Source organism: Perca flavescens, chromosome 10 (genome assembly GCF_004354835.1).
Source record: "Perca flavescens isolate YP-PL-M2 chromosome 10, PFLA_1.0, whole genome shotgun sequence".
NCBI classification, from domain to species: domain Eukaryota; kingdom Metazoa; phylum Chordata; class Actinopteri; order Perciformes; family Percidae; genus Perca; species Perca flavescens.
Genome location: NC_041340.1, coordinates 31,434,578 through 31,458,653, shown reverse-complemented (window position 1 = coordinate 31,458,653; position 24,076 = coordinate 31,434,578). Strand labels below are relative to the sequence as shown.

General features: G+C 41.5%; 1 long non-coding RNA gene and 1 other non-coding gene across 2 annotated transcripts; both read left to right on the top strand.

Annotated features, from left to right (window-relative positions):
* The first annotated feature begins 8,725 nt into the window (after positions 1-8,725).
* Positions 8,726-8,798, top strand: trnam-cau (transfer RNA methionine (anticodon CAU)). Its single transcript has one exon. It is a non-coding gene; the product is annotated as a tRNA-Met (tRNA).
* Positions 8,799-11,688: 2,890 nt separating this feature from the next.
* LOC114562278 (uncharacterized) lies at positions 11,689-13,383 on the top strand. Its single transcript, XR_003693475.1, has 3 exons — positions 11,689-11,865; positions 12,485-12,855; positions 13,026-13,383. It is a non-coding gene; the product is annotated as an uncharacterized LOC114562278 (long non-coding RNA).
* Positions 13,384-24,076: the final 10,693 nt, after the last annotated feature.

Genomic DNA, 24,076 nt, shown 5'->3' with positions numbered 1-24,076 from the left:
CTCTCACTCACATACACCGGGCATTTAGCTAGCAGGAAGAGGGGAGTTTCAGGCCCTGGAGCTCTGTCAGAGCAGGGGCATTTAGTTGTCTATTGCCCCAAGAGACGGTGACTTTGCGCGGGTATCAAATGCTGTGGGCTGCCAGTCGTGACGGAGCTCCAAGTACCTCATAGCAGGCCGGGGTCTGTGAAGGAAGGCAGGCTGGGTGGCGAGGCAGCAACACAGGCAGCACCGGCGCTGAACTCAGACACACAGTCGGACAAAATTTGCGATTAGCCATCCATTTTCATAAAGCGGCCCATATTTGAGCTTTACATAGTTGATTTCTCGCATAAAAAAGTTTCAGAAGTGAATTTTGTAATGGAATAGCAGAGATCTGCGTGACCTAGCTAGATTCAGAAGACTACCTGATCTCAGGTCAGTTGTGTAGCCTATGTAAATGTTGGGGCGTGACCGTTCTCTTAATACACCCATGGGCTGACAAAGGTTCCGGTTTTTGGGAGGTTGACATCAACTTCCAGCTTTGTTGAGATTTGCCCGTTTTCAGCGGCAGTTTAAAAATATGAGATTTTCATAGTAAAGGGGTGTCAGTGGGACTTTGAGCTTCTATGTATGTCCTATTTACCCACCGAACTATTAGTTATAGTTATTCAACTATGACAGGGTAAAATCAGTTTTGCATTCTATCACCCCTTTAAAAGATATCACTGATTGTGTATTATTTTTTACAATCTACACATAGGGTAATACAGTAACACTTTATTTGAAGAGGTGTGCATAAGACTGACATGGCACTGTCATAACCATGACATGACACCTGTCATGAACACGAAGGAGTCTTTATGATTATTTATGACTGTTGTCCTTTAAGTGTCATTCAGTAAATTATGACACTTTTAATGCAAAGTTTACTTTTTTTTAAATGTCTGTGCTATGGCAACTGGACATTAAGCAAGACAACATAACATTACATTGAACTGTCATAAGTGTTTGGCTTTTACATTGGCTGTCATGAAACTATTACAGTGATGTCATGAATATTGTCATGATAGGTTGTCTAGGGTTAATAGCAAGTTGTCATAACACAGACATCTCAAACAATTTAAACTTTGCATTAATAGTCATAACCTTATGTCTCATAAGTGATAATTTACCAAATTATTGTGTGGATCCTGTTCTGTAATGTGCATATGCACACCTTTATAAATCTGATACATTGGAGTTCTCTCTTTTGTGCAAACACTGAGTTTCTACACTGTCTAACGTACACATGTTTTGAATACTTATTTTGAATGCCTTTGGGGCCAGTTATAGTTCTGCGGCCTTTCCAATTATTCACCAGAAAACGCTGCGCGCACACACACACACACACACACACACACACACACACACACACACACACACAAGCTGTATTTTACATGTGATCCCTGCCACATGCAAACAGATATGCATAATCAAACACACACACACACACACACACACACACACACACACACACACACACACACACACACACACACACAGTTTTCAAAGAGAAAAGAGGCAATACAATGTTATTTTCCCTAAACCCTGAGCTCCAATCTGATTAGAGGGAAGATCAAAGAGAGGCAGTCAGGTTTCTCTGCACAAGGCCTGGCTCTAATTCGCCTGAAGGGCTTAGAGCAGAAAAAACAATTGTATTTATTCTTTCACTCAGGTGCTACTTATCTCTTTCCTCTCTTCAACTCTTGGTTGAAGTCTCTCTTACACCATTTCTGTATTTCAGTATTTTTGAGTTTTTGTGTTTTTGTTCCTTTATAGTTTTAATTTCCTCTCATGAACTTCTCGCTACCATTTCTTTTTTAACCTGTTTGTAGTGATGGCCAAATTAAGCATCACAAAGCTCCGTGAACCATTTTTCCACCAGATGGCGCGTTTAAAGAAAAAGGCTCAAGGAATGGCAATTCAGTGTGGTTTAAACTCTTTGATGAACAGAGTGGTCTCAGAAAACAAAGAAAAAAATTCACGAAGCTTCATAAAGCTTCCTTTGGCCATCATTACCTGTTGGTCATCACTTCTCTTAAGGCCCGGACACACAGAGCCGACGATCAGTCCCCCCAAATTGGTCAAAAAAGTGCATTGGAACACACCAAAGCGACAAGACGTAATATGTCTCCATAACAGCAGGCGGCGCTAATCTGTATTGTCGCCCAAAAATGAAAACCGGCAGCTGATTGGACGAACGCATCACGTGGGTCTTGTTTCTCCGGAAATTCAAAGACAGACTGTCATGGCGGCTTGTTCAGAATACAATCTCATATTGTACTAAAATAGTTCATCGAAAAACATATTTCTGAAAACATTTTAAGCGAGAAATAGGCCGTGCAGTTGCTGAATCTGTCTTCATTTCAGATCAACAAAGGTCAGTTTAAAAGATTTTTGTAAAATTTTGAGACTCTAGTCACACTCATTCTGCTGCCCGTTTCCGAGTTAGCACTCTACCAATCAGATGGGTCATTTGAGTCCGACTGCCGACAGTGCCCGCGATTATGCATGTCAAAATGAAGGACGACGGCCCCTTGGAAAAGACGACGGCACCGAACACACCAAACAGACTTGAGTCACTGATCACGCCAGACTGTCCAACGGCCGATTATCGGCTATGTGTTCGGGCCTTTAAAGTCCCTCTTCCTGCGTCTATTTTATACCTGACTCCCCTTAACTCTCGCTCCCTCTTCAGCTGTATTCTCCCCTTTATGTGTCTTTCTCCAAGTTAGCCTCTGAGATCTTCTTAAGCATTAACAATGGTAAACAATGCTTTTGTTGCCTCATCCAATTAAATAGCTCAAAGCTCCATTCTGCTCTGCGGCAGACTAACAGCTTTCACTTTGTGGCTAGCATGCCTCAATAGGAGATAGCCATCTCTCCGTGAACTGGCACTGTTTATTAAAACGTATCAGGAATGAAATATCCATTTGTTTTCACTGTGCTGAGGTTGTTGTTTTTATAGACATCATGGCATACATTATTATTTAACTATATCAAAGGTACAGTGACTATTATTCCAGCTAACCAAAACTCTAAATAAGATCTCTTGAATCTTAAACATTTTGAAATTGTAGGCTTTTAGTAGGTTTGGCCAAATTACCATTCTCTTTATTTTCTGAGTCCACTAAAATTAAAGAAAAAGACTCAAGGAATGGCAATTCAGTGTGCTTTCAACCATTTATTGAACAGAGAACACCATCTAGTGGGCTCAAAAAACAAAAGAAAATGGTTTACAAAGCTTCATAAAGCTTAATTTGGCCAAAACTAGTAGAGTCAGTAACTACAAATATTGAACTAATCTGAATAAAATGATTTAAATCAGTTATGTGATTTTTAATTTTTCCTCCTATGCAGACATTTTGGAGGAAACTACAGGAACTTCTCTTCTACAGGAAGGTTCGAGGTCAGGGTCCTGTGACTTGACCTCGAACCTAAGGCCGGCTACAGACTACAGGTTTTTATTTCGGCTCCCATGTTAACAGGTTAGAGCTTACACGCTGCCTGCGTGACAGTCTCAGGCGCACCAAAAACACGTGCATGCTAGAAATAGAACCAACGCCTATTTTTCACCCCACACGCAAGCGTGTTGGAAGCGTTTCCAGGCAAAATAGAATAGAAAAAGATGTGTATATGTCATTTTGACACAAACGCATTTTGATATTTGAAAGTCTCTAGGTTTTGACATAAATGCAGATATAAATGTAAAAAAAAAAAAATCGATGTACAAATATTGCACCTGTCAATACAAAACGAAATATTCTGTAGCCTATTTTGCTGTCAATACTACCGACTTTGTCTTTGCTGTAATCAAATCAGTATATATTTATGTTTAACATGAAGTATACTACTGCTTGAGCGCTGTATCAATGGGAAACATACATGTGTACAGACAAGGCTAGCAGCAGCAGCGCCGCATCAGACACGTTTCTGGTGTGTAAAGACCAAAATAAAAAATCCACGCAGCCGCCACGCAACAGAAATGCCACACTCACGCCACACAGCCAGTGTGTAGCCGGCCTAAGCCATCCAGCAAAAAGTGCGAAACACCAGGAAACCAATTTATTTAAATAACTTTTTAATTCCAAGATCTGCAGTTTAACGTGACCACCAGAGCAAAAGAAGATACTTGGATTTTCCAATGGCAAAAGATTGAATTTTGCTGGATCAGTTTAAATCAACACAACAAGCACTAACTGAACTATAGGCTTCATGTTGTGATCTGGTCCTAATGTCACCATTTTCCATCCATCCTGTATACTTATTTTTACCGTAAGCTCGTCAAAAACCACCAGTCAGGGAAAACAAATGTAATCAGAATCAAAATTCCATAAAAAAATTATAAATACACTATTTCTCCAAGCTGCAGTTATACCTCTGCTGTTGTAACTAGTGCTCCCACTTTTAATAATATTCTGAAGAGTAAAGAACATTGTTTCACTTTATGGATAAAAAGAGAGAAAGAAAAGGGTTAGTCCTGAATTCAGTTATTTTCCTCAATAATGCATTAAGGCTTCAAAATGATGCTGTAATATGTTACAGTGGCTGATGAAACTTTGGGTTTCAAGTGAGTTATATGAGCTGACACCAGCTGAAAAAATGTTAAAAGGAATCGAAAGCCCATGGGCCCATGGGCCAATGACCTGTGGGAGGAACCGCTGGGGTCGGGTGCGTTGTCACACGGGTGGCAGTGAAGGTCAGGGGCCTCGACGGACCAGACCCGGGCAGCAGACGCTGGCTCTGGGGACGTGGAACGTCACCTCTCTGTGGGGGAAGGAGCCTGGAACTGGTGCGGGAGGTGGAGCGCTACCGGTTAGATCTGGTGGGGCTTACCTCTACGCATAGTCTCGGCTCCAGTGGGGGACTCCATTGTTCTGCTGGGGGACTTCAACGCGCACGTGGGCAATGATGGAGACACATGGAGAGGCGTGGTTGGGAGGAACGGCCTCCCTCATCTAAACCAGAGTGGTTGTTTGTTGTTGGACTTCTGTGCTAGTCATGGATTGTCTATAACAAACACCATGTTTGAACATAGGGATGCTCATAAGTGTCCTTGGTACCAGAGCACCCTAGGCCAAAGGTCAATGATCGATTTTATAATCGTTTCATCTGATCTGAGGCTGTGTGTTTTGGACACTCGGGTGAAGAGAGGGGCGGAGCTGTCAACTGATCAACATCTGGTGGTGTTGATCACCCTGTTCGACAGACTTTCAACTCACACCTCCGGCGGCGCTTTTCGTGCATCCCTGTGGAGGCTGGGGGCATTGAACCCAAGTGGACAATGTTCAAAGTTTCCCTTGCTGAAGCTGCGGCGAGGAGCTGTGGTCTTAGGGTCTTAGGTGCCTCAAGGGGCGGTAACCCACGAACACCGTGGTGGACACCGGTGGTCAGGGAAGCCGTCCGACTGAAGAAGGAGTCTTTCCGGGATATGTTATCCCGGAGGACTCCGGAGGCGGTTGCAGGGTACCGAAGGGCCCGAAGGGCTGCAGCCTCTGCCGTGAAAGAGGCAAAGCAGCGGATGTGGGAGAAGTTTGGAGAAGACATGGAGAAAGACTTTCGGTCGGCACTAAGGTGCTTCTGGAAAACTGTTCGCCACCTCAGGAGGGGGAAGCGGGGAACCATCCAAGCTGTGTACAGTAAGGATGGGACACTGTTGACCTCAACTGAGGAGGTAATAGAGCGGTGGAAGGAGCACTTTGAGGAACTCCTGAATCCGACTAATACGCCCTCTATGTTAGAGGCAGAGCTGGAGGCTGATGGGGGATCATTGTCAATTTCCCAGGCGGAGGTCACTGATGTCGTCAAACAACTCCACAGTGGCAAAGCCCCAGGGATTGATGAGATCCATCCAGAAATGCTCAAGGCTCTGGGTGTGGAGGGGCTGTCCTGGTTGACACGCCTCTTCAACATTGTGTGGAAGTCTGGGACGGTGCCAAAGGAGTGGCAGACCGGGGTGGTGGTTCCCCTTTTTAAAAAGGGGTACCAGAGGGTGTGTGCCAATTACAGGGGTATCACACTTCTCAGCCTCCCTGGTAAAGTCTACTCCAAGGTGCTGGAAAGGAGGGTTCGGCCGATAGTCGAACCTCGGGTTGAGGAGGAACAATGCGGATTCCGTCCTGGTCGTGGAACAACGGACCAGATCTTTACTCTCGCAAGGATCCTGGAGGGAGCCTGGGAGTATGCCCAACCGGTCTTCATGTGTTTTGTGGATCTGGAAAAGGCGTATGACCGGGTCCCCCGGGAGATAAAGTGGGAGGTGCTGCGGGAGTATGGGGTGAGGGGGTCTCTTCTCAGGGCCATCCAATCTCTGTAGAACCAAAGCGAGAGCTGTGTCCGGGTTCTCGGCAGTAAATCGGACTCGTTTCAGGTGAGGGTTGGCCTCCGCCAGGGCTGCGCTTTGTCACCAATCCTGTTTGTAATATTTATGGACAGGATATCAAGGCGTAGTCGGGGTGGAGAGGGGTTGCATTTCGGTGGGCTGGGGATCTCATCGCTGCTCTTTGCAGATGATGTGGTCCTGATGGCATCATCGGCCTGTGACCTTCAGCACTCACTAGATCGGTTTGCAGCCGAGTGTGAAGCAGTTGGGATGAGGATCAGCACCTCTAAATCTGAGGCCATGGTTCTCAGCATGAAACCGATGGAGTGCCTACTCCAGGTAGGGAATGAGTCCTTACCCCAAGTGAAGGAGTTCAAGTACCTTGGGGTTTTGTTCGCGAGTGAGGGGACAATGGAGCGGGAGATTGGTCGGAGAATCGGCGCAGCAGGTGCGGTATTACATTCAATTTATCGCACCGTTGTGACGAAAAGAGAGCTGAGCCAGAAGGCAAAGCTCTCGATCTACCGGTCAGTTTTCCTTCCTACCCTCACCTATGGTCATGAAGGGTCATGACCGAAAGAACGAGATCCAGGGTACAAGCGGCCGAAATTGGTTTCCTCAGGAGGGTGGCTGGCGTCTCCCTTAGAGATAGGGTGAGAAGCTCAGTCATCCGTGAGGAGCTCGGAGTAGAGTCGCTGCTACTTCGCGTTGAGGTGGTTCGGGCATCTGGTAAGGATGCCCCCCGGGCGCCTCCCTAGGGAGGTGTTCCAGGCACGTCCAGCTGGGAGGAGGCCTCGGGGAAGACCCAGGACTAGGTGAAGGGATTATATCTCCAACCTGGCCTGGGAACGCCTCGGGATCCCCCAGTCGGAGCTGGTTAATGTTGCTCGGTAAAAGGGAAGTTTGGGGTCCCCTGCTGGAGCTGCTCCCCCCGCGACCCGATACCGGATAAGCGGACGAAGATGGATGGATGGATGGAATCGAAAGTTTCACAGCCAATTTATTCTAGTAGTTTGATGTGATAATCTCAAACAGATGTCTTGGTAATGTCATCCAGAGACACATTTGGTTGCTAACTTGACAATGAGCTTACCTTGCACAGCAGCTGGATGCTCGCGATACCACAAGATCACGGGAGAATCGCGGGATCACATATCACACGAAAATCCATCTTGTCAGGCTTCAAGTAGTGTATATCGACAAAGTTTAATTTCCGGGATTGTTCAGGTGTTGCCGGAAATTTTGGCCGGATGTCCGTTACCTTCCACTTTCTTTGTGTTGGCATTTTTCAAACTCAGATCTCTGCAGGGTAAATCCAGACAGCTAGCTAGACTATCTGTCCAATCTGAGTTTTCTGTTGCATGACTAAAACATCTTTTGAACGTACACATTTTCCACCAAAACAAGTTCCTTCCGGAGGCTATTTTGCAGAGGCACCCTTGCTCAGTCCGGCGCCTAGCACCGTCCAACACAGTTGTTAGTGCCAGCATTTTTCCAAACAGTTCACAGCTCACAGCTTCTCAGACGGTTCTGTGTTAACAAACCATCTGGCACAATTAACAATGAGCTGAAAGATGGACTGGAGAATAAGACATAGGAGAATACTTCATGGCCAAATCTTTCCAATAATCTTTAAAAACTCTTCCTCCTGGTCAGGTGCTAATTACTTCAAAATTATGTAATTTCAAGAATTTTGCTGTTTCACTCCAAACTTGGAGGAAGTCACGTCAAGGTTGTTGTTGTAGTAGTTTTACTTATATATTCATTGTTTTATAGAATTAACCAAAAAATGTCAGTCTGTAATCAAGTTTAAACCAAGCTCCATTGTTTGACGGAATGGTCAATTTGAGATTCTGAGTTCTTCCTAGAGGTGGGACAAAGTCATGGTTTTGCAAGTCAGGGTATGACTAAGAATGGAAAATGAGTCTGTCTATGACTGAACTTGTATTTGGAAACATTACCACTACACCACCATTCATTCAGTAGTGTTTCATTATTTGTTGTGCATCTGTGATTGCCCTGGAGCTGCTCTCAGTCCAGCAATTCCCCCGCTCATTTTTGTTTGTTTTACGCTGTCCAGTGTAAATCTCTTTCACCTCATGCTCATCCATGCACACACATTCACCACTGACTAAACTGACTACCACAGTCGCTGAATTATCATTTTTTTCGTTGTGGTTATATTCTTAGTCCTGCGTTTCCTTCAACCTTTGCACCCCGTCTTTTGTCATGGCTTTTTCGTGGGGTCGTGACAAAGCATCTAGGTTTGATTTTAGCCTTTGTGTGAGTATTTGGGTTTGCAGATACATTGTTTTTACTGAGTATACAGACAGAATTGTTAGTCTTTCTGTCATTTTCTCAACGGTTGCCATTGCTTCCATGGCCTCGTTGGCGCAGTAGGCAGCGCGTCAGTCTCATAATCTGAAGGTCGTGAGTTCGACCCTCACACGGGGCATTGGTTTTTAAATCAATGGGGAACACAGGAATATATGCTCTAAATAGTAGTCTTCCAGAAGAGAAAAACACATCTGGGGTCTCGTTTATAAATGTGGAGTACACACAAAACAGGGCTGAAAATGTGCATACGCCACTTCCCATGCAAAAGTTGTGATTTATAAATAACAAACCAGAATGTGCGGTCCTCCACACAAACTCTGACACATGCGTACAAACATTTTGGAGACAATGGGAATTAGTGATGCAGATGGTGAGGTGGTGAACTGAAGTCATGTGGGAATAATGATTACTCGTAATATGTTCATGTATGGATATCTCACGCACATTTTTTCACATCATTAAAGGAACACGCCGACTTATTGGGAATTTAGCTTATTCTCCGTAACCCCCAGAGTTAGACAAGTTGATACATACCCTTCTCATCTCCGTGCGTGCTGTAATGCTGTCTGACGGCTCCAGCGGCATCAGGCCAGCACAGAACATGCAGGTGAATGGTTCCAGCAATCCTACTCCTCCGAATAAGTGAGAAAATAACGCCAACATGTTCCTATTTACATGTAGTGATTTATAGAGTCACAGCGTGTACAAAAAAACAACGTAACATGAGACACAGCCATCTTCTAACTGTAAACAAACCGGGAACTATATTCTCAGGCGGAAGAATATAGTACTTGGGCGGAGTGATATGCTCGCAGCAAGCCTGTCTGAGAATATAGTTCCCGGTTTGTTTACTGTTAGAAGATGGCTGTGTCTCATGTTACCTTGTTTTTTGTACACGCTGTAACTATACAAATCACAACATGTAAATAGGAACATGTTGCAGCTCAGAAAACAAAGAAAATGATTCACAAAGCTTCATTGGACCATCAGTACTATGAAGTCCAAAGTCAAGACCAGCAAGTCCCATGTCCAAGTCCTAAACTTTGTATTTGTAAGTAACAGTATATTAACAGTTTGTATGGTACATTTACAGACAAAATGATACAATTTATTAAAATCTCTGTTAAAAAGAAATAATCTGTTGTGCCTTGGTATGTTTTTCCAATGAATATATGGTTGGGGTCGATAGCATTTTATGAAATCTGAATCCAGCTGTGAATATATTATTTGGGATCAACTTTTAACATCATACTTTGTGCTGAGAAGCAGAAATACTTTATAGTGGCCACCTCGAAATAACAGATGTTGCATGTAAAATAGCAATAGTTCAATTTCAGACAATGAACGTGACACAGATAGATCGTTTCACCGACACACCAATCTGTTGGTTGGCTCAATGTCTATGGATAAATAAATACTACAACATGCAGGACACTCACTGATATACAGTGGTGTTAAAGAGCGGTACTTTTTGTACCTCACAACTATTCTTTAATAGACAATAACCAAGTTTCATTGAGTTATAACATTAAACCCTTCCTGCAGTGTGCCCTGAATTTGTTTACATGTGAAACAAGTTGCTCACCAAATCCAAGGCCTATATGATACAAATTTGGGTTTGCTACATCACCATCAACTTATTTACTAAAAATATGTCAAATTGGACATGGTATGAGTTGTACTGTTTTTGAAATTAATAACATTGGTCTTCTGACACCCTGTCTATTTTTATTTTCATATTTTCTGGTTCCAGGCCATGTAAAGGCATTCATAAACTCTTTGACCACAGCAACAATAAGAAAACCTTCACCCTGTATATAAAATATTCAATATGAATGTTCACTCAGGAGATAACCGGAAGATATTTTCTCTTTATTTTCTTTCTTAGCTATTATTGATGTTTGCCATTGTGATTTCTTGTGGTGTTGGTGATGGTGCTGCAAAGCGATTGAATTTGCTGTGTCATTGAGTGGATGTGTATGGTGAATTAACTCCTAGAGAAGTCAGTAGGGGTAGGACAAAATAGCGATAGGAGAATCGATATGCTGGTGCCAAATATCGATATTTTAATTAATAAAATAATGTGCTCAAAATAGATTTTCCTGCTCCCAGCGTCACTACTTCATGGCTCCACAAGGTGGCGTTCAACACATGAATGAGGAAAACTTGAACATTAACGTTAATTAGCCAAAGAGGAAGAGGTTTTCAACATGGCAGACAGCAGTGTGAAGAAAATAACATAGGACATGCCTCAGCCTCGTTTAAGTCCAAAGTCTGGACCCACTTCGGCTTTTATACCATTAACGGACAAACAAACTCGACAAGGAGTACGCAACATGCAAGAACTGCCTGGTAAAAGTAAAGTACACGGGTAAAACCATGAACATGCAAAGCCACTTGCAACGCCACTACCCTGATTTCATCGATAAAGGGGCTAATGCTAAAGTTGTGAATCAAACTGGAGCTGTGAATGCAATGTTTAAAGTCAAATTTCCTGCCAGTATTACGAAGTCAGTTGCTGTATTTATTTGCAAGGACCTTCGTCCATACAGCATGATAGAAAATGAAGGTTTTCGCCATATGCTGCAAACGCTGGAACTAAGAAAATATTTCAGTGAAAAAGCCATTCCAACTCTTTATGATGAGACGAGAGGAAAGGTTGAGAAAGCACTCCAGTCTGCAGAGAGGGTTGAGATCACCTGTGATGGTTGGACCATTTTATTGATAACGACGAGTGGGAAATGCACTCCTACGTGCTGCAAACAAGGGCAATGCACGATAATGTAACAATGAAATGCACGATAATGTAACAATGACTTACACTGATGCTCATATCGCAGAGGTGATAGAGAAGGCCAAGAAGGAATGAAAGCTTACTGAAAAAAAAACAGCTGTACTGTAGTTACTGACAATGCTTTGAATATGGCTGTAGTTGTCGAGCTGACTGGATATGAACCCATCAGGTGTTTTGCGTCGTTTGACTGCTTGCCAAAGTTCGGAGGATTTCCGGCTTCTTCCACAGAAGCAGCATAGCCGCGGATGCGCTGAAGAGAAACCAGAAAATGCTGCTTCCACAACACAAGCTCATTACTGATGTTGTTGTCCACTGGAACAGCGCCTACGAGATGCTCTCCAGGTTTCTCGAGCAGCAGCCTGCTATCTGCGCTACCCTCTTGTCTCCTGAGGTAAGTTATTGATCATGCATTCTCATAAAGATTTAAAAATCTGATTTGTTTCTATATCACATATTTTATTTTAATGAAGAGGTTGTGAATGAAGCCTAATATATCAAGTTATGATTTCTAATTAAAGTCCTATGCTTTATGTTGAATTGGAATGACTGGGAATGTGACTTGTATAAAAATGTAAATTGGTCATTACATTTGATATATAAGCTTTAACGCAAGAATAGAAACATAGCACCTTGATTAAATGTCACAGATTCGTATTTACACAGTTTAGTTCATAAAATTCATGGTTTTAAAGGTCCCATGACATAGATGCTTTTATATAGACCTTAGTAGTCCCCTAATACTGTATCTGAAGTCTCTTTCCCGAAATTCAGCCTTGGTGCAGAATTACAGCCACTAGAGCCAGTCCCACAATGAGCTTTTCTTAGTATGTGCCATTTCTGTGTCTGTAGCTATTGAGGAGGAGACCTCATAAGGAGCCATTTCTAGCCACTGGGGGACCATAGGCAGGCTGGGGGAATGCATATTAATGTTAAAAAACCTCATAAAGTGAAATTTTCATGCCTTGGGACCTTTAATGAAAGTTCTATTCTGCCCTGTTTTGACATTAAAGGTGAGGAAGAATGTGACTGACTGCAGCCTGACTGAGACAGACGTGTCAAATTGTCCAAGTTCTCAAGGCAGTGATGGTGGCCACACACATTATGTGCGAGGAGAAGAGCGCAACAATTTCTGTTATTGCTCTCCTTCATGCCCAACTTTTGAACGAGACAATCTGCACCACTGAGGATTCCCCTCTCGTCAAAGAGATACAAAGCACCATCAATCAAGACCTGTCAAAAAGATATGACTCTACTCACGAGAAAGACTGCCTATACATCTCATCAGCCATGGACCCCAGGTTCAAATCACTGCTCTTCCTGTCGCCAGCAGATGTGCAGGAGACGAATGCCAAAGTGGTGTCAAAGGCTGCTGCTTTAAAAGGTAATTACATCTTGTGAGTCTAAGTCATGTGAATTCAGTTTCTGTGTTGCCCTCTAGGAATCCACATGAACAACTCACATATACATTTTTTTAAACAATAGAGATTAGTTGATGAGTGAACATGTTTTTAGATAACAATGAAAATGTGTGCTACTGTTCATTTTCTACAGGAGGATGCCAATTTGGAAGTGGAGAATGCTAAAGGGAGAACTGCTGATGAGGAAGGAAATGATGAGCAGAGGGCTGCTGAATTGCCTGGCACCAGTGAGAATGGGAATCATCTTTCCAGTGCCGACACACCCAAGAAGAGGAAATCTGCAATTGGACAGATGTTTAAGACCAGATCCCCCTTGGTGTCAGTGTCAGCTACTTCCATAGCTGAAAAGGAGGCCAGACAATACCAAGAAGCTTCACCGCTACCACTGACAGATGATCCACTCGTATGGTGAAAATCTCTGGCACCATGCTACCCACCACTTGCAAAGCTGGCACAAAGATACCTGTGTTTCCTAGGGACCAGTGTATCTGCTGAAAGGATCTTTTCGACTACTGGTGACATAATCACCACTCAGAGAAGTATGCTTACCTCTGAGCATGCCGATCAATTGCTGTTCCTGAAGAGGAACATGCATATTTCTTAGTGTTTAGTGTCTAAATGTTCCCAAGTTTATTTTAGGAAGCTGGTAATCACTGAGATATTGGTATTAAAAAAAAGAGGCTGGTAGATTCTGAAATGCTTTTATATAAAACAAGTTGATAAGCAGTTAAATGTGTCCAGATAGACACAAAAACAAGTTTGTCATTCTTTAAAAGTTTAAGCACTGAAATGTCTCAAAGTTTACACGCAAAAAAAAGTTTGTTAAGCGTTTAAAAAGTATGAGCATAAAATGTATACAGGTTTGCATACACAGGTTGGATTTGCACTAAAGCAATAGCATAAAGAAAGAAAACCTGTAGTTAATCTTTTCACTAGCATTTTGTATTCATAGTTGGACAGATATTGTGATGTATCATTATCGGATTGTCTAGCAATATATCGATTATTGCAGAACGCTGTAATCGTGATATTATCGGTATTGTGAGCCATGTATCGTATCGTGAGGGAAGTGTGATTCCCACCCCTAGAAGTCAGTAGGCGCCTGTTATGTCCCGTAGTGCTAGGGGTACCAGGACATAAACATAAACAAGATGTATTTGGTATTTGAAAGGAGATTTATTTAGAATAAAGCAAAAAGAACTTGCCGATGGGTGCTGTGGAACTCAAAAACAGAATATAACAAAAAGATCATCAAAAGGAAGACTACCAATACTACTACTACAAGTATAAAACAAAAGGATAAACAAAAATTCTCTCTAACTTAAATACTTGGTAAAACACAATACTCACAGCACCCCTGCACCTAATGTCTCTTTACAAAACAAACCTGTTAGATGCAAGAAGGATATCAGTTTTATCAGCTCAACCCTGGCCCACTTCCTCACACTGTCATATATCAAGTAAAACAAATCTGGTCTGGCAGCTGCCCTAAGCCGGAGGCGGTCTTCATTGATTGGTCGGTCAGTGCCACACCAATCAGCGTCCTCCTCCAGGAACTGGGCGGGACTTCCCTTATCCACCAATCCGCTGCACAGGATGGCACAGCCTGCTTTGAATCTCAAACAAACCACAATAAGTTAAATACACACATGAGGGTGCCAACGTTACAGCGCCATTTTATTCAGCAGCTTTAATTCAGAGACTTGAATTACAGTAAATCATAATTCTATTGCTATCATACTTTCTTCAGGCAAATTAGTGCAATTGTGTAATCTTTAGATCTTAATGACAACTGTAGGAATAACAATATGGAGTTAAGACAACAATAGTCTGGCTTTGTCAGATCTTCCTCCGCAGCGCTGCCAAGTAGGGTCTGGCTAGTCCACACAGCATTCTGGGATGGGAGAAAAACGTGCTTTGGTTTATTGGCATTTCTTAAACCAATCACAATCGTCTTGGGCCGGACAGATCCACGGTGCCGCTTGCAAAATAGCCTCGGGAAGGAACTTGTTTTGCTGGAACATGTACGTTCAAAAGTTTTATTTGTGCAACAGAAAACTCAGATTGGACAGATAGTCTAGCTAGCTGTCTGGATTTACCCTGCAGAGATCTGAGGAGCAGTTAACCATAGTCCTCAGAAATCCACCGGAGTTTAAAATCGGACATCAGGCTGAAAAGAGTGTCATCCGGAAGAATTTCTGGCAGCAATGGAGCAATTCCGGAAGTGGAATGTCGTGGATATAGACTACTGCATCAATAAATGAAAGCTAATGATTTTGCCTTTTTCTACCAAAATTTCACAACTGAGCCATGTATTCAAAAATATTTTTTTTAAATATGATGATTAAAACTCAAATAATTTGTGTCTGCAAATATTAAGTTGTAAGGTTGTATGTGTGCCTTCTCTGCAGCATAAGGGGTCTGTGTGTGTGATATGTTGGGTTGCCACCAAAAGAAATCTAATCTAAGCTGTGTATTTACATTCGCATTGGATTTTACATAAGATTTTCTTTCTTTTGACTGTAATCTTTCTTGTAGTCCTCACATCTCCTGCATTATCTCTTTCTAGCTATTTCTTCCCCCTCCCACTCTCTCTGTCTGATGTGCAGAGAGAAGGTGTGAAGCAGTTCTCCATTAACCTTTGCTGAAATGTCAGGAAGCATCTCACTCACTCACACTGGCGACCACATGCATACTCATTTACTCACACACACACACACACACACACACACACACACACACACACACACACACACACGTAAACAAAATGAAGTGGATGTGCACAGCTTCCAATCATGTTGTGTCATTAAATCATCATCATGTTCCAACTTACTTGTACAAACTCAGTGCCTGAGGAGGGGTGCGGAGTGGTGATAGTGGGGGAGTGACAGCTTAGAATGGTGAAAGAGTTGGGAGGCTGTTTTATCAAGTCTGCTGGAGCCTAACTGGAAGGAGAGGAGCAATAGGGAGGAGGAATGAGAGATAACGCTGAGAATGAGGGAAGAGAGGCATGAGAGGGGAAAGAGGAAGGATGAAAGGGATGTGACTGAAAGAAAGAAGAGGAGGTAGGGAGGATGAGACAAGAAGTGAGTTTCCATACACCTGTTTTTATGCACATTTTGTCTTTGTGCATAAAGAAAGACAGAGAAAGTGAGAGGAAGCAGAGAAGACCAAAAGGAGAGGGTTAGGAGATGGAGGAAAGACTATGAACAACGTAGGAAAGAGGGAAGGTGGAAAGAGCAAGGAAGATGGGTGATTGGAAGGGTAAGGGGAAAGAGAAGGAAGGTGAAGTGATGAGGAAGGAGGAAAAGAGGGTTCTGTTAAAGAGAAGAAGAAAGGAAGAAGCAAAGGACACAGAAAGTGACGAGCTAGCAGAGAGGGAGGCCAGAATACAAGGTGAAAATGGGAAAAATGAGAGGGAAAAGAAAAGGGAAGATAAGATAAAGTGAGACAAACAAGACTGTAATGATAAAAAAAAGGACTGCAGTCAGACGGGTGGGAGGAAAGGAGGAAGAAAGGAAAGCTACAGTGTGAGAATGGAGAAAACAGGTAGAAGGAAAAGAGTATTAGGAAAGGGTTAAGGTTAAAAATGGGTGTGAAGAGAAGCACAGAGGGTGGAGAGACGACTGAAACCGGGGAGAACATTAAGACCCGTTTCGTCACAGGACCCCGGAGTATTTAGATAAAAGCCAGTTAGCAGCTGGCTGCAGATTAAATCTGTCACCTTGGTTTTGACTGTCTCCAGTTCGACTGTGACAGGGAAGGGACTGCATCATGCTTACAAGACGGTTTCATCATATCCAACACAGAGTTTGGTTATGATTATCAAAGGTGTCTTTTTATTTCTCTTTACAACCACATTGTCACCAAATGTCTCGCAGACGTACGATCGCCTCTTCTCCTGGGATTGAAGCCACCATCACAAGCCATCACTTTTTTTTTTCTCTCTACTGCTGCTGCCGCATTTAAATATGCCTACAGGAATCAGTAGTATCTCAAACTGGTGACAATGCACACAGTTTTTGAGTCCACTGCTGCAACAATTTGGCTTGCTGAGTGTGTGATGTGTACTATTTTCAAAGACTCGTAATTATTGGTTCCCAGTCTAATCCAATCAAACAATGTTTGAGTGCCTCATCCAACTGACTCAATCAAATGCACACCACATTGCCACAGAAACTAGTTTAGCAACTTTTTATCGATAACAAAAATGCTGCAGTTAGTGAAAAACATCCTGACACAATCTGTGCTAGTACACTGTGCATGGAAATGTTAAGTTTCTCCTCTGATTATGCCAAGTGCAAGGAACAAACATATACATGTAAAGGAAAAAAAGCAGGAATGCTCCATTTATTATTCAAGTAAATGCAGATAGTAAACCAGGTGTACGGCATTTTCCCTGTTCTGACCTAAAGGGCCACCGTGCAGGCCCAAGGCATTGTCCTCATTAGGAATTTTGATGACCTGAGGAAATAAGCTCCTTCTGTAATTCTCTCCATCAAACTACTACATTAGGTAATCAAAATCCAATTTGCATCACAGCTAATTTGGACTTTGATGGAATTAAACTGCTTTTGATTTACAAAAGAAAATTTGTCAACAACCCTTATTGCAATATGAGTGCAGACAAACGATTACATTTGGGAAATTATATGGCGTCCAAATCAGTAAGGGAAATTGTCAATAGAACATATTTGATTTATTTCACTATATTGCCTGCATAGTCGCTGTTTCCCTCTGCCTGCATAATGTGCGTATGCATGGGTCCAAGTTTCCTAATTGTACAAACACTTCCTCGTCTAGTGTTATTTTCTATAAATCCCAGTTTATGCCTAGAGAGTGGCATACGCACAATTTTTGTGTACGCAATGGTTGCAAATGAGGCCCCAGGTGACGATGTAAATTATGATGTTGGAGTTGCGTTGGGTCCGTCATACATACAGCATGTGTAGTCCTTGTGTTTGAAAATGACGGTTGATTGTCAAGTCATTTTATTTGTATAGCACATTTAAACGAACAACAGTTGACCCAAAGTGCTTTACAGGTAGAGCAGGGAAGGCAGAAACAGTATGCCTTAAATATACATAATCAAGTGTGCAAGGTTCCATGAATATAGATGTGTGACTGCAGTATCTGGGTCTGCAGAAAGTTAGAGATGGTGCTCTCTGTTCAACAAAGGGTTGAAAGCACATTGAATTGCCATTTCTTAAGCCTTGCTTTAAAACGAAAGCTTCATCTAGTGGGTGCAGAAAATAAAGAAAATGGTTCATGAATCTTCAGCAATCACTAGTGAAAGTCAAAGTCCTAACTACATATGGAGGTGCAATGGCATCATCGATGAATCTGTATCTAACTTTTAGTGATCAAGTTGCATTGTGTTTAGTGTAGGCACCAGATTTTGACATGGAATTAGAATGTGTGGAATAAAAAAGGCCTATATCTGGTTCTACTGCTCTTTTTTTTTTACATTGTCCATCATGGGTCAAACAATGTTGTAGGAGTGAAATGCTAAATGGGAGTACATGTAATTGCCACAGGGGTAAGTACAACAGGGTGGTAGTCATTTTGACAGCCTTGTTAAGATGTACCTGGCATTGGGATGATGATGGATCTCTTTATGTTTGGGTGTGACAAACTAGGTCAGAGAACCGGTCAGCACAGGCACAAAGGCTACGACTGGAGATACCCTACATACATTATATCTGTCTGATCTCCTCTCTCTTATTTCCTGTTTGATTTAGCAAGTAAACAAGAATTCAGTGCAGTAAAATGGTTTCAAAATTCCTCTCATTACCTCATAACGCTTTGATGTGCTTTCCCTGCAGCCATTGTTGTTCTCAATGACGTTTGTCACCACTATATCCAATGCATTAATTTCACCCGACTCTCTTGGAGTATAAATAGCTGCAGCATCTATACATACATACATACATACATACATACATTTATATGCAGCTCTGAATTCAGCTGTTTTTATATTAAGGCCATATTCAACTCTACTATCACTGTATTAGGGATGCTAATTTATATTATTCTGGATAAACGGAAGTACATTTTCAGGATAATTACCTGATGCCATGGCTCACACGGCGGATATCCCTCACCTTCCGCTCTCTGTGTCTTACTTTTGAGCTAGCAACATGCCGAAAAATGGCAAGTTTTGAAGAAAATTCTTTCGGGGAATGATTGTAAAGATTAACAAAGAATATGTTTACGGGAATTACTATCTAACTATCTACTATCTAGGCAGTTTTTGGGACCAATATGAGAGAAATGTAATGGACGAAGTACACACAGTGATACACTGGTAAGAGCAAATTACATATAACCATGTACGCAGCTAATTGAAATAGCTCACATTACTGTATTGTGTGAACAGTTAACTTAATTTAATATTGTATGTGGTGTTTTCTTTTGCGGGGTGCAAATGTTCCACCAAAACAAGTTCCTTTCCCCTTTATGCTCTATAGTCAACAAAACAAACTGGCTGATCCCAAAACTTCAACTAAATGTATCTATGATGGGTACCATTGGAATCCTTTCTGCTCAAGCATACCTTTCTCCCATGTCTGACCTGACATATTTTTATGTATTATGTTATGTTAGAGAAAATGATGCCATTCTCTCTGTAGACAGTATTGCGCCATGAGAGAAGTCCAACATCTCCCTCTTCTTTATACACGTTAAGTTGAAGTCTATAAGTATGCCATATTTAACTGAATTATATTTTTTTTAAATTGGCAAGCATGAGATATTATATATTACACTCCAACTCCAGAGGGGGTGAGCAATAATAACTCTAGTATTATTTAATTCATTCATTTATGTAAAATAAATAAAATTATGATAAATGAGAAGAAAATCACATACCACCTCAATGATACACTCTACTTATACTTTCATAATGGCAACTTTCACACTAGGAATTTTAAGGAGCTCACATAAGACAGATGTGTAATTACATTTTGGCTAGTGGTTGTGCATTTTGCCAATGGTCTAGGACCCAAAGGTCTCCCTCTGTGTCTAATGGATCCAATATCACTAGTGATGGCCAAATGAAGTTTCAGGCAGGTGGATTTTTTCTTGAAATAGTGACTTTATTCTCATAATATTATGACTTTTTTTCTCAAAATATACAACTCTCCAAAACAAAATGTATCATTGAGGTGAATAAGTGCCACATGCACATTTAAAGAGGTTACTTCCCCAAACATAAGATACAAAAGGGGAGGGAAGCGTAAATCGTGCCTACATGTGTGTTGACTCAGCAGAGATAAATGATAAAAGTTAATCTACACGAGTAACATACAAGGAGAGACATACACATAGACAGACAGAGACTCCATCTATTTTAGTTAGATAACACTGAAAATGACCTGGCTCAACAAAATTGGTGCCCATTTTAATAATTGTCAATGAGGGAAAATGGATGTTTCCTCCAAAGAGGAATATTAAATATGTAGTAGGTACATGCAGGATGCTGACAATTTAAAAATCCCTAACAAAGCTCAGCAAAAGATGAAAAGTTGAGAGTTGTGAAGAGAAGCTTGACTGATAGACACAAAAGCTTTATTCCCAGTGTTGTCAGCAAAAAAGTCATTCAGGTCAAAAGTGTAAAACGAAAGGCTAGAAAGGCTGATGGCTCTTAATGATTAAGAGGTGAGATGGCTACAATCCTTGGGATTGACCGTTGGTCCTCATCCTGATTCACCAGAGTTAAGTGGGGTCACTCTCTTTCAACTCACATTCCACTCACTTACACTCACTGCAGTTCAGGTACCTTTTCAGGTTGCCTGATATCGGACACAATTGTTGTTTCCATCAGAGCATGTGAGTGTAACGATGAGAATTTACACACAGAGCTGTTTGTTCCCTCCACCTTTTCGCTCAAAGCCACTCCAAGCCGCTGTGCTAAGTATCAATATCACTGGCAGAGTGCACATTTTAAAAGTCAATATCAGGAGCCAAATCTGGCCCCTCGCAGATTCTGACCCGGCCCCCATATCAATTTAGGTTCACAATACATTTTGGCCCACCTTTTTCTTTTCGCTTTTTACAACGTTTTTGGCTTATTTTTAGTCAATTTGTACACCTTTTCTGGCATTTTTGTTGCTTTTTACGTTGTTTTTGTTGCTATTTCCACCGTTTTTGTCACTTTTTTCTATAATGACTCAGGACTTTTTTCCCCAACTTTTTTTTAGGGCTTTATGAGGCCCAAATTGTAAGTGACAAAGTTATATGAAAATGCAATAATACAGTTAAAGATATTTGACTTTTTATAAATAAAAGCATGTCAATAAACTATAAATGTCTGACCCTTTGTAAAATTGAGTTTGACACTCTTGTCGTAGGCAATTATGTTTATTCAATCATGGCAAGCCCAAATCGTGGGAAGCCAAAAATCATGGCATGCCCAAATCGTGATCGCGATTACTATTCAATTAATTGTGCAGCCTGGAGTTAAGATTTATTTGTCATGCTACTGTTTTTGTGCTCAAAAGTTGTCAGATTTGCCTGATTAAAACAATATATATGCTTTTTTAAAAAGGCTGGAGCCTATACTTTATTAAGAAGTGTTTCTGGAAATGTTGAAAGGTACAAAAACCTCCCAAACCTTTCAACATATGTTGCTCTTAAGGGGCCGATCATTTATCTGGTCACAATGTTTTCAAAGTGGATGTACTGTATAGTTGTGTGTTGAGGGGTTATAGTGTAGATATGGAGCCTTCACATGTAGCCGACCGGTAAGCCCTGTAGCAACGCCGCAGCTGACATGCAGGTCATGTGTCACGTTTAAATCCATTTTTAAACCACTTGAACTCCAGGGTAATTACTTACTCAACTTTAAAAAAGACAAAAAATAAAGAAACACTAGTTACTTTGGAAGGCATAAGTACTGTCCGGGGATTATGCCCTTTGTCAACCCTTGTTGAATACACACACACACAAATATGCAGATTATTATTTACACTTACTGAGAAACTATTTCACCCCTCCCTCTGTCATGCATAGGCAGTTTATCTCACACACTGTACAGACTGACACACACACACACACACACACACACACACAATGTTCCTAATTAGCAACCAAGTCAGCGCTGCTTTTTTGCTGCCATGGAAACACTTCCAATTCCTGCGTATTAATAGTGAGATGGGCGAAAGTTTGTATTGGGTTTTATTATTTTACTTTATTTCTTTTAGCTTTCACACTAGTAGAGGTGCTCCAGGTTCCCTTCTACACATCATCAGTCTGCCATAGAGCTGCAACTATTGATTATGTTCATTGTCGATTAATCTATCGTTAAGTTGTTTGATGTATAAAATACCAGAAAATGGTGAAAAATGTTGATCGGTGTTCCCCAAAGCCCAAGATGATGTCCTCGAATGTCTTCTTTGTCCACAACTCAAAGATATTTAGGTTACTGTCACAAAGGAGTGAAGAAACTAGAAAATATTCACATTTAAGAAGCTGGAATAAGATTTTTTTAAACTATTTTTCATAAAAAACAATTCAAACCGATTAATCGATTATCAAAATAGTCGATGATTAATTACTAGTTGAGAACTAATCAATTAATCTTTGCAGCTCTAGTCAGTCACTCTGTTCTGAGCAAAAACCAAAAGCGTTGTGAGTAGGTTCACTTCTAAAACAGAAACAAATAAATCTAATCCAATTTAAAGCCTAACACTGTCGCCCTGCCATGCTGCTGTCGGTATGAAGTCACAGCTGCACACACTGCTGTTTTTCACAAGATTACCCCGATAGCAGGATACACCTTTATCCTTTGATTTAAAATGTTTAGGGTGGAAACCATAATTTTTATAACTAGGTGTTACATTGCTTATTGTGACAATTAGTCTATAGCCACGACGTTCCACTTCCGGGATCGCTCCGTTTCCGTTTGCTTCCGCTTTCTTTGTGTTGGAATTTTAAACTCCGTTGGATTTCTGAGGACTATGGTTAACTGCTCCTCCGATCTCTGCAGGGTAAATCCAGACAGCTAGCTAGACTATCTGTTGAATCTGAGTTTTCTGTTGCATCACTAAAACAACTTTTGAACGTACACGTTCCACCAAAACAAGTTCCTTCCCAAGTCTATTTTGCAGCAGCATGACGATTGTGATTGGTTTAAAGAAATGCCAATAAACCAGAGCATGTGTTTCTCCCATCCCAGAATGCTGTGTGGACTAGCCAGACCCTCTTCCGCAGTGCTTTGGAGGAAGGTCTGGCAAAGCGAGACTATGTGACAATTAACCCAGTAGGACAATAAGTTCCTTTGTGTATTAATTCAAAAAACAGGAGTAAATATGAGAGAAAATAAGTTTAAGAAATGTTAAAATAAAATGTCTCAGTGGATGGAGTTTTAAATTGAATGAAATGGCTCAGTGTAATGAATCAGATTTGTTGGTAGTGACAAACCACTGAGTATGTAACAGTAGGTGTCCTTGTTTTTCTGGACTTTGAATTTATACATACGATACAGTTTGTATATTTGTGTAGAGAGTCAGACAGGGAAAGAAGTATTGGAAATAAAAGTCAAATGAACACGGTAGTCTAGGAAATTTTGTGTCAAGTTGTCAGACTGTGTAGACCAACATTGAATAGAAATCCCAAGTTGTTTGAGCACTCCTTTACCACCTTTGCGGAGTAGTTGCTGTCTGCAGAAAAGCAGTGTTTCCACATGCAGAGTGATCAAACAAATCTTTTTTCCCAGCTTCTGTCTCTGTACGCCAGCCTGTCCGCCTGCTTTGACGACGCCTAAAGTATCACAAATGTCTTTCAACTGCAGAGTCAAAAGGAAAGTTTTGACAGGGTCAGGCCTTGAAATGTTTAGATTGACACTTTCTACACAGGAGGGGTTTCAGACACGTTTTGTCTGTCCTCACATGGGTGTAAGGGAGCAGATACACTTCTATTTCAATCAATACAACTGTGTACATAGGCCACTATTTGGGCTACAAGTCTATTTTCTTCCATTTTACACACACATTTGTGTATTAACTAGTGACGGCCAAATGACATCACTAGTAGACTATTGACCTATGGGGTGGTGCAAAAATGCTGGCCAACTTGCAGATTTAGTTGATTTGGTCATTTTTCCTGGACATTCTTGAAAAAACTTTTCAAAATTGACAATAATTTGGTGCCCCCCTGCAGTGACTCTGAGGACCACCCCAGGGG